This window comes from Octodon degus, unplaced genomic scaffold (assembly GCF_000260255.1).
Source record: "Octodon degus isolate 3935 unplaced genomic scaffold, OctDeg1.0 scaffold00145, whole genome shotgun sequence".
Taxonomy (NCBI): domain Eukaryota; kingdom Metazoa; phylum Chordata; class Mammalia; order Rodentia; family Octodontidae; genus Octodon; species Octodon degus.
In genome coordinates, this window is record NW_004524721.1 from 7,066,458 (window position 1) to 7,077,975 (window position 11,518).

Consider the following 11,518-nt stretch of genomic DNA (forward strand, 5'->3'; position numbering starts at 1 on the left):
TCTCTAGAACATCTTTCTGTAGCCTGTGTAAGGTTGGCTTTGTCATCGCAAAATTCTTAGGTGTTCTTTGTCATGGAAGTGTTTCACATCTCCATCAAACTTGAAAGAGAGTACTGCAGGGTATAGTAGTCTGGGCTGGCATTTTTTTTCATAAAGGACCTGAAGTACTCTGCTCCATTCTTTTCTTGCCTGCATGGTTTGTGAAGAGAAGTTGACCCTAATTCTGATGGGTTTTCCTTTGAATGTGATCTGCTTCTTTTCTTTAGCAGCTTTCAGTGTATTATTCTTGTGCTGAATTTCTGGGATCTTGACTATTATATGTCTTGGTGTGTTTTTTATTGGGTTAAGGTTACTTGGCATTCTGTATGCTTCGGTTACCTGAATGTCAGATTGTTTCCTCATATTTTGGAAGTTTTCTGCTCTTACTTCTGCCCATATTTTTTTAATGTCATTTGTGTTGGTGCCTTCTTTCTCATTGATGCCTATTAGTCTAACATTGTTCATCTGTGCATCATCTTGCAGGTGATGGATTATTCTTTCCTGCATCCTAGTTGTTTTTAAGAGATCCTTTCTTACCTTTTCACTAACTACACCAGCATCTTTAAGATCTGAAACTCTGTCTTCACATTCACTTAAACAGTCTTGCAAGCTTGTGTTTGAGCTTTTAATTTCCTCTATATCTCTTTGACTCTGCTTCATGCGATCTATTTCTTTCCTGTATTGCTCATTCAAGGAATCCGTCATTTTTCTAATCTCCTCTATTTTTTTTATCAATATCTTCTTTAGAAGCAGTTATAAATTCTTTCACTGCAGTGTTTTTTTCAGATTGGTTTTACTGCCTATGTTTCTGTAGTTGCTTCTTTACTTCAGATGCTATGAGTTCTGAGAGTTCTTTTTTTATTTCAGAAAAGAATTGCTCTCTGATTTCCTCTATATCTTTCTGCTGTTGCTTACTTACTATCGATGCTATTAATTCATGCATTTGAGCCAAGCTAGTGTCCTCCGCACTTGTTCTGGGTGGGCACTGGGTTTCTTCCATGTCTGCATTTGATTCTTTAGTGCAGATGTTATTAATTCAGAGATTTCTTGTTTTATTTCCAATCTGAGGTCCTCTATATCTTTATGCAGCTGTTTCTTTATTTCAGAAGCCATTGATTCATTGCTTTCAGGTGTTTGATTTCCAATTTTTTCTGTTTTAGTGTCCTCTGCACTTGTTACGAGTGGGCTTTGGTTCTGAGGTTGCATTTTGTTCCTTCTTGTCATTTTGTGTAGCACTGTCTTCTGACCTTTGTTTAGATCTTTGCTGTAGTTATAACCTTCGCACGTCCTGAAGTTCAGGTGCAGCTCTACAAAGGTTGGACTTATGAAGCTGTGTCTGGCTTGGGTCTGGCTGCTGTGCTCAGCTCCTTCCCGCTGCTGCCCTTGAGGGTGAACCTGTTTTGCCCCTGTGGCAAGATGTTCTGCTCCTGGACTAGCTGGGTGGATCTATCCTCTGTGCTCTTTGCACTGATTGCAGCTGCAGGGTTACACCTCAGGCATGTATGCCAGGCCTAAGCTGTGCCTGAAGGGGGCAAGGTGAAGTAGGGGGAAAAGGAAGCTCTCCTACACACTCACCGGACCTGGGCTAGGACTGGGTCTGGGGGTTCCCAGAACGCGGCAGAAATTCCTACTCAGTGGGCGGGGTGGAGGAGGTGCTGCGGAGTGGTGGGGGGTGGCCCAAGGGGCTGGGAGAGGGTCCAGCCCACTCTGCACCTGGGCTGTGACTGGTCCCGCCTGCGCAGGCTAGCAGGAAGCTCTCCCACACATTCACCGGACCTGGGCTAGGACTGGGTCTGGGGGTTCCCTGAATGTGGCAGAAATTCCTACTTGGCAGACGGGGTGGGAGAGGTGCTGCTGAGTGGTGAGGGGCGGCCCAAGGGGGTGGCAGAGGGTGCAGCCCATGCTGCGCCTGGGCTGGGACTGGTCCCGTCGGCGCAGGGTAGCAGGAATCTCTCCCACATATTCACCGGACCTGGGCTAGGACCTGGTCTCTGCTTTGTTTTCTAAAATAAAACCTTATTACCATTAAGCAGTTAGTCCCTGGAACCCACTTACATACTTTTGGTCTATCTGGGTTTGCGTACTCTTGACATTTCATGTAAATCCAATCCTGTTGTGCATGGGCTTATGCGGCTGTTTCACTTAACATAATATTTTCCAGGTTCAACTCTATTGTACCATGCTACAGTATTGCATTATTTTTTACTACTGAATGATGCTCTATTATGTGGCTGTACTACCTTTTGTATTTGTTCATCACTGATAGATGTTTGCATTGTTTCCTTTATTTGTAAATTTTGTACATTTTTGTATAATTTTTTATAGGCATATGCCTTGGATTCTTTTGGATACATACTTAGGAGAAAAATTGCTGGGTTACATAGAAACTCTATATTTTGTTTCTTTTGCTATTATTTTTAGTTATTTTCTTAGGGCTTGCCCTGGGAATTATAATTTAAATTTTAAAATAATCTAGTTCTTATCAGTACCAACTTAATTTTGAAGGTATAGAAAACATCTCAGTTTAATTCCAACTGCTCTTTCCTCTTTTACCTATCGTCAAATGAATTATATTTTTATACATTGTAAGTCAAATGAGTTTTATAATTAATTTTTTGTGTGGCTCTTTTAAATTATAGGGTTAGAAAAGAGCTACAGATATATATTGACTTTTACAGTTATCAATTACTTTACTGGTGCTCTTTCTTTCTTTTTTTTTGTATTTTAGGAAAGGGTCTACAGGGTGTTCAGGGTCTCACTACTAAATCAGACTCCTAGTGGTCCACCTGTTTACAGCCTCTCAAGAGCTGGGGTTGCAGGCATGCACCACCACACCCGATCTCAATCACCATCTCCGCACATCCTGGGGGTGGGGCAGGAATGGCTGGCCCAGGGGTGTTTTTTATTTCTTAGTTGTGGATTCAAGTTTATCTAGTGCTCTTTCATTTCAGCCTGAGAATTCTTGCAGGACAGATATTAGTGACAGATTTTCTGCTTTTGTTTATATTGGACCGTTTAAATTTTTGCTTAATTTCTAAAGGATAGTTTTGCTTGGTATAAAATTCCTGGTTGATGATCATTTTCTTTTAGTCTGCTGTTTCTTTCCATATGGCCTCCACTGTCTATGCTAAAAAACCAACTGTTATTGTTACCAGGGATCTGTTGTATGAGCAGAGTCACTTTTGTCTTGCTGCTTTCAAGATTTTTCTCTTAACCTTTGAATTTTATCTGTGAAATGTAAATGTATCTCTGCATTTGTCCTAGTTTGATTTTATTAAGCACATGTTGATATATTTATTTTTCCAATAACAACAATTCTTAGTCTTAATGCATTTGTCTTTATACATTGTTCTTCTTTGTATAATTTCAATTGATCTATTTTCAAATTTACATTTTTCTTACTGAGGATTAAGTTCTGAGCTACATATCAGCCATCCCTCCCCTACTCCTTGCCTTTTACTTTTTATTTTTTAGACGAAGTCTCACCAAGTCATTACATTGCTTTGGCTGAGTCAAACTTGCAAACTTTTTGCCTCATCTTCTGAGAGTGCTGTTATTACAGACATACACCACCACTGGCTGTTTTCTTAACAGCTCACATTTTCTGCTGACCCACTTTAGCAAAAAAATTATTCTCCAATTCTAGAATTTTTATTATAATCCTAATTATAATTTATATCTTTTTATCAATATTTTATATTCAATAAAAATCATTCTCATTATTGCCTTGAATTCTTTTTTTTTTTTTTTTTTTGTACCGAGGATTGAACTCAGGACCTGCCTTGAATTCTTTAATTTATTTCATTTAAGTCTTTGAACACTTATAATACCTAACTCAAAGTCTTTGTTACATTTAATATCTGGACTGCCTCAGTGTCAGTTGCTCTTGATTGCTGTTTTTTTTTTTTCTTTCTTCCTGTGTATAAGATAGTCTTTGTTTTTGGTTTTATGGTTTTTGTTTAAAAACTGGGTATCTTACACATGGAAATTGAGAAAGTCACATCACTCCTCATTCTTTAAGGGTCTGTCTTTGTTTTTAGTGGTTGTTGCTCCTGGTGATTACTTAGCATCTTTCTTGGGGTCACTCTGTAAAGCCTGTGACCACTGAAGTCTTTGATGAGCTTGATAATGCTTAAATAACTCTTCCTTAAATGTCTTGAACCCAGAAGTGTTGGACTTCTGTCAGGAGACACTGTGTATGTGCTGCACTATGCACATCTGCACTGCTCCAGCAGTTCATGATCTGCCTTGAGACTTCACTTCCTACTTGTCCCACACCTCAGAGTAAGCAAAATGTGATATACTGGGGCTTCCTCCAGTCTTTCCACAGGCACATGGCCTTTTATAGTTCCCAAAATAAATTCATCTCATTCTAAAGCTTTTCCTTGTCAGTCTTTTATTCACCTTTCTGCATGCTCCAATTTATACTCCCCCTCTACCAGACAGTTGCAATGTTAAACAATTTTCACTGATTGCTTTTGACAAACACTCTGGGGACAGAGTGTTCACATCAAACAGGTTTGGAGTTAGGTCAAATAGAGACAAACCCTGAGAATGGAGCTTTTCCAGGAACTGCCAGACTGGTCAAATAGTCTTAGTCCTCTGGGGACAGAGCTTTTTGGAGCAGCTCCAAACTTGCTTTGCGCCCTCCAGTAGCTGCTAAACTGCCTGTGCTCATAGTTACCATGGTTACAAGACTATTAGTTTTCCTGGCTACTGTAAGGCTGGGGAGAAGGGAATGGGCAAAGTTAAAATGTCACAAAGCACTCTGTTCTTTTCATGATGCAGTTGTTTTTCAGATGTTCCTTGGATTGTTATAAAGCTTTGGTTAATTTCCAGAGTTCTGAAAAAGTTTACTTTTGACAATTTTAAGCTTTCATGGAGGGGTTTTAGAGATGTTTACTCTCATTCCCAATATATCTCTATACTTTATTTTTAATTTGACTTCTTGCCTTTCTAAGTTTTAAGAACTTTGTATTCTGTATGTGCATGTTTAGAAAAAATACATGCTTTGTGAAACTCTTCTAGGCCTGTCATCTTCCTCCATGATCTGATTTTGTACTTCATTACTCAGATGAATAATTTTGTCAAGTGAAGGAGGAATGAACACAGCTTCACCTATCGGGTGGTATCCATAGACTAAAATAGAAAGAGTCAGAAGGTAGGAATTCATGGTCATATTGAACTATAAGGCATAACTAAGATTTGTCATATCATATGGTTTTATTTTTTACTTAAATAATAGGTGAGTGTACATTCACTGTAAAAACCAAACTGAGTCAATGCAAAAATGTGAAACTTCCCTTCTTTTCTATTCATAACATAGTCTCAGTTGTCTATACTTGGTGAATCCTCTTAAACTCATAACAGTGAATTTATACAGACATACACACCTAAACAGGTACACACATGCTTAGGTGGGCATTTACAAATGGAATTATTCTAGTTATAAATGTTGTGACTTGATTTTCTTTTTTTTTTTTTTTTGAAATTCTTATAACTTCTTTGTTATGTTTTATTTTCTTTAAATGAATCTTACACTTTTATATCTGGTAATCTGAACAACTAATTTGAAGATAGCATTACATATACAGTAACCATTGTTGAATTCCTGTTACTTTGCTTAGTGAAATTTTATATCATTTATAATGCTGTTTTTTGTGTGATTATAATATATTTTATTGTTATTGTTATTTTTTCAAAACCGATTAATTGGACGGTTTCAATAATACAATGCATATTGTTGTCTTCGTAGACTTGATTTTCTATTACTGATATTATTTTAAAGGTACATTGTCCTCAGTAGTAACAGATAAGTTTTACCGAAAATTGAGAGCATTCTAATTTTTCATGCAAAGAAACAATACCAGACTGTCTTTGTGCATATATATTTCCAGATTTATGTATAAGTATCTCTGACGATTTGAATCCTAGACACAAAATCATTTCTAGCAAATTATTTTCTAGCTGTACTCTCACCAATAATTTATAGATATGTGTTTTCCTGTATCCTCAACAGAAAATTGAGTTTAATGTTCTTTCTCATTTTGATGGTTGAATTGTTTAAAATCTATTTTAGGTCTTTGATTTGCATTTCCTTGATTACTTGTCAGTTTCAAAATGTTTTTTTCTGTTTATTTTGATCTAATTTTCCACAAATTGTTTATTCATGTCCTTTAGCTACTTCAAGTTTTGTCTTATGTGTATTTTCTTTTTATATATTCTGTATAGTAATCTTTGCCTATTAAATATAATGTAAATAGTTTTCTTAGTATCATTGGCAATATTTTGAAAATTCTGCTTCTACCCTCTTTGTATATTAATTATTAAAAACAAATTAGTGATTGCATTAATTTTGTGCTTTTAGAGTTTTCTCTTGGGCCGGCAAGATAGCTCAGTGGACTAAGCACCTGCTTAAGCAAGCACAGGGTTCCCATTGAACCATAGGCTGTACCAGCCCCACCTCTGGGCATGCTGAGCTGGCAACCACCCAGGCATGGTGGCACATGCCTGCAATCCCAGCATGAGGGAGGCTGAAAACAAGAGGATCACTCCGAGTCCAAGCTGCATAGTGAAACCTATGCCAAATACATTAAAAAAATAAGGAAAAAGGGAAAATAGAGTTTTTGTCTTGTTTAGAAAACCTTGTTACATATGTGTGACATTGTACAGAAAACACTTGTAAAATGAATATCCATCTGAGCCTTGAAATTCTATCTATGACAAAACTGAATCCCAAGTTTGCAGGAGACTGCCTCAGACTTCCTTGAATCTCACAGACTTCTGCATCTGTTCTTGTGCAATTGTCTGATTGTTCTACTTACTATGACTTTGTGATTTGTTTTCCTGCCCCAGCTCTTGTTGTTTTCTTTCCCAAAAATATGTCTGCTGCTTTTGTGCATTTTTCCCATTCATGTTAATTTTAGAACAAACTTAAGGCTTCTAACAAATACTCTGATGAATACTTTATAAAGATGGTAAAATTTTAAGTTAATTAATTAGTAAATGGGAAATAGATCTAGTCTTGGTTGTTAAATATTTCCATCCAGAATGCAAACACACACACACACACACACACACACACACACACACACACATGCGCAGATAGGTGTCCTTTTATAGCTACAGAAGATTGTTTATGGAAGCAAATTCTGCAGGTGCTCAAGTCTCTTACATAAGATATGCACATCCCAATCATCTCTAGATTCCTCATAATACCTAAGAAGCTGTACATGCTACACAATATACACTATTGTGTCAGGAATAATGGTGTCAAGATATTCATACATGTTTTGTATCGAAGTAGTTTTTAAAATATTTTCAGTCTGCACTTAGTGGAATATGTGATTTAGATTCCACAGATGTAGAGGACAAATGCACATAACTATACACAAGGGTGATAGAAAACATGGTGAATATTTAAATTATTAAAAAAATTTATTACATCATTTTTCTATTATTTTTCTATATCTTCTTTAGATATGCTGAGCAATTCTTTCATGATTGTTTTCATTTCTTTCATGATTGTTGTCATTTCTTTTTTGACCTGGGAGAGTATTTCTGATCTTGATTCTTTTATAACCTGATGGACTTGTTACCATTTCAGAAACTTCAGGTGTGTGACTTCTATGTTCTTCCACATCCTTGTCTCCTGGACTTGTTCTGAGTGAGCTTTTTCTTTTTTCATTTCAGCATTTTTGAAGTTCCCAATGATCACCTGTACTCAGTAGTGGTGGGAGAGTGGTGGATTGTGGGTTAGTAAGGTTCCTGCTACAGTGGGAGGGGACAGGAAATAACCCTCTGACACAGGCCTTCTAGCTAGAACATGTAAAGAATTTTTAAAAATCAGGCTTCTAAAATTTAAAGCCCCAATAAAAATGAGCATCTCAGATGAATTACATTTCTCAGATGAAGAAATACAAATGGCAAATAAATATTTGAAAAATGTTCAACATCAATGGTCACTTGAGAAATGAAAATTAAAACAACACTGAAATTCCATCTCACTTCAGAAAGAATGGCTACCACCAAGAAGTCAACCAATAACAAATGCTAGAGGGGCTTTGAGGAAAAAGGTACACTTCTCCACTGTTGATGGGAGTGTAGACTGGTATAACCACTATAGAAATCAGTGTGTAGATTCCTCAATACACTAGGATTGCAGGTCCCATTGAACCCAGCTAATTCCCTCCTGGGTATTTTTCCAGAAGAACTGAAAACATCATACCACAGTGATATATGTACACCCATGTTTATAGCAGGGCAATTTGTTATAGCTAAATCTTGGAAGCATCCCAAATGCCTATCAACTGAGGAATGAATAAAGAAGATATGTTATTTTTATATAATGAAGTATTATTCAGCCATAAAAAGGATAAATATGAGGCTATTATTGGTAAATGGATACAACTAGAGACTATATAATTAAGTGAAATAAATCAGACCCATGTGTGCAAATATCACATTGTCTTCTTAGAGAAGAACCTGAAAGACTAAATAAAATCTGAGGGGAACAATGGATACTGTGAAAAGGGAATGAATCTATTCAAAAGGAGGGAATTACTGAGAGGGAAAGAAAGGAGAGGGAATGGGGAAGAAAAATATATATCTATGTTGTAAGCAGGATGGTTTGGATAATTGTATTGTGGATTTCTGCTGGTCTATGGAAAAGAGCAGTTAATGCTTAATTATTATTTTTTGTTTGTTTTATTGTCTTTTCTCTCTTCTGAATTTCTTATAACTTTTTTTCTTTCTTTTTCCAATTTTGCATGCATATCTCAACAACTGAATTGAAGACAACAATATGCAGTATAAAAAACTGTCAAATTTATATTAGTTTGTTTAGTAAAATTTTGTATCATTTCTAATTTTTTTCTTTTATAATACTATGCTATATTCTCTCTTTAAAAAAATCTTATATAGTAAAAGATACATTGCCAAGAACAAGGTAAGTGTGTTTGAAATGAATTGAAGTATTTTAAGGAAGTTTAATGGCAGCCTATCTTTTCCTATAATGATTTTTTTAAAAAAATTCATAGTATGCTTTGATTACAAACAATTGTGATCCCACAATTTCTGCCAAATAAAAGCATTATACCATGTCCTCATCTACCTGCCTCACCAGGTCTGGCACTATGTGACTTCTCTCTCTTCCCTAGATTCAAAATAATTATGAAAAGTGAATGTTTTGAACCAATTGAAAATATAAAGTAGTCAAACTAACACAACTAAAGACACTCATGGAAGAGGACTTTCAGAACTGCATCAGAAAGTGGCAAGAACAATGACATAAGGTTGTTTCAAGCAAGTAGTATTTTCAGTGAAGTTAACAGCTATGCATTTTTATTGTAATAAATTTTTCAATTTAAACATTCACTGAATTCTTCAATCATGTGAATATTTCTCGATATATTATATGTTTTTAAAGTTGTGTTCATATAACTCTAATTTCCCTTATTAAGTATTTAAATTATAAGTTTCTAATTATACACAGAATTTTTTTATTCATTACCTTTTCTGAAGGGTAATTTTAAATGCAATCCTCTCTCAATGTTCTTATTTCCAATCACTTTTGTTAATTTTTTTTTTTTTTTTTTACAGAACCTGGGATTGAACTCAGACCCTTGCGCTTGCCAAGGAAGCACTTATTCTACTAAGCCATCTCCCTGGCCCCCACATTTGTTAATTTTAAGGCCTTATAGTTTTCCTGATCATTTGCTGATTTCTTTTCTTGATTTATTCCATTAATTTGAACCTCCATAAGACACTGAAGCATTGTTTCTTGACCTTTTGGCTAAAAGCAAGTATGAAGACATTTAGCCATGACAATGATATTGGTCATCCTTTCTCTGGTACTATTAATAGAGGAAATGACTTTTACTCCTTCCCCCTTGGGCTTCTGTGGGATTTGAGGAATTCTGTCTCTATTATTAGTTTACAAAGATAGTTTTTAGAGTTTTTAGTAACAATTAAAGATTCAATTTGGTCTTTCATTTGTTAATGTAATGAATCAGGTTAACAGGAATCCAAATGTTGAACTAACTTTCTATTCATGAGATGCAGCCTACTTGTTCATCATGTATTTTTTATGTACCACTGGACTTGATCTATTAATATTTTATTTATGTATTTGCACCCATATTTTCAAGTGGGATTGTGATTTCCCTCTGAGTGTCATGCCTATCCTCTGGGTGATACTAGCTACTTAATGTTTCTTTTTTTAAATTCTCTTCAACAGTTTAAAAAGGTAATTATCTTGTTTCTTGAAGATTTTACAAAACTCATCCATAAATTATCCCTATTACTTTAGAGATGTTGATATTTAATTGGTTTATATAAAAGGTGGAGTAGAAGCCAGCTACAGATCATATTTCTTCAGGACCTGGAATTGAAATACCTGAAAAAGGTTACTTAGCAGGGAGAATTTTGGGAATCAAGAAAGAACTGATAGGACAACTCAAAACCCAGAGAAACAGGAGACAACTGAGAAGAATGTTGCAGTCTGGAACACTAAGCTCTTTCCCAGGAAGGAGACAGCTCCTGAAATACAAGGTATGCCTAGATTGTTGGGGTGGCCCAGGGCATATCAGTGGATTGGCAGCCCATCCACAGGAAAAATTTGTGGGTATTGGAAGCCACAAATACAGTTTGGGTTTCACTCTGAAAGCAACTCCTTCACTATGTCAGGCTAGCTTTGAAGAAGAAATCCATGGCAGCATCCAGCCTAATCAAGAGCTCTTCTGAGAAGGAGTTTGTTGCTTAAGACTGATCAGAATCAGAAGTCACAGAATCACACATCAGGGTCTCTGTGGTCACCCTACCACAATGACTGGGTGGCAGATGTCTGACACAAACAGTTACAGAAAGGGGGAGAGCAATTCTGAGATCCCTATAAAGTTTTAAGCAGCTGAAAGCTCAGGTTCCAGGGAACACAATGGTTTCACCCTCTGTGGTGAGAAGCCAGTTGGTCACACTTGCTTCCTGGGGGTACTGGGTCTGAAAACACTGGGACTGAGTCTAGAAAGATGCATAGTTCCCCTCACTACCTCCTTCCCACACAGAACTCAGTAGTCTGTTTGCTCTTCACACTCACCAATATGATGGGAGATAGACCTGTGGTTGGCCAGTTGCCTCATTCCTGAGTGGACAGAGAGGTCTCTGGAGTAAGTGAGATATCTCATCAGCCAATAGGCCACAGAGCCGCTTGGGGATAGCAATAGTTTCTGGTACAGAAGGTCACAACTGCAAAAGCCTCAGAAGTGCATAAAACCCTGAGGCAGACCACTCACCACTGGTGACCCTGCACAGCAGGAAAGGCAGGGTAGATCTCCTCATTCTCACAGCAAGGCTGTCTGTAGATGCACAGTAACCTTGCTTTGGACTCACTCTCTACCCATACCCGATGGATTCCCATCGTACAGGACGTGGAAAGAAACTACCCACAGAAACACCTGGACATGGAAGAATTTTCTGAGCTTGC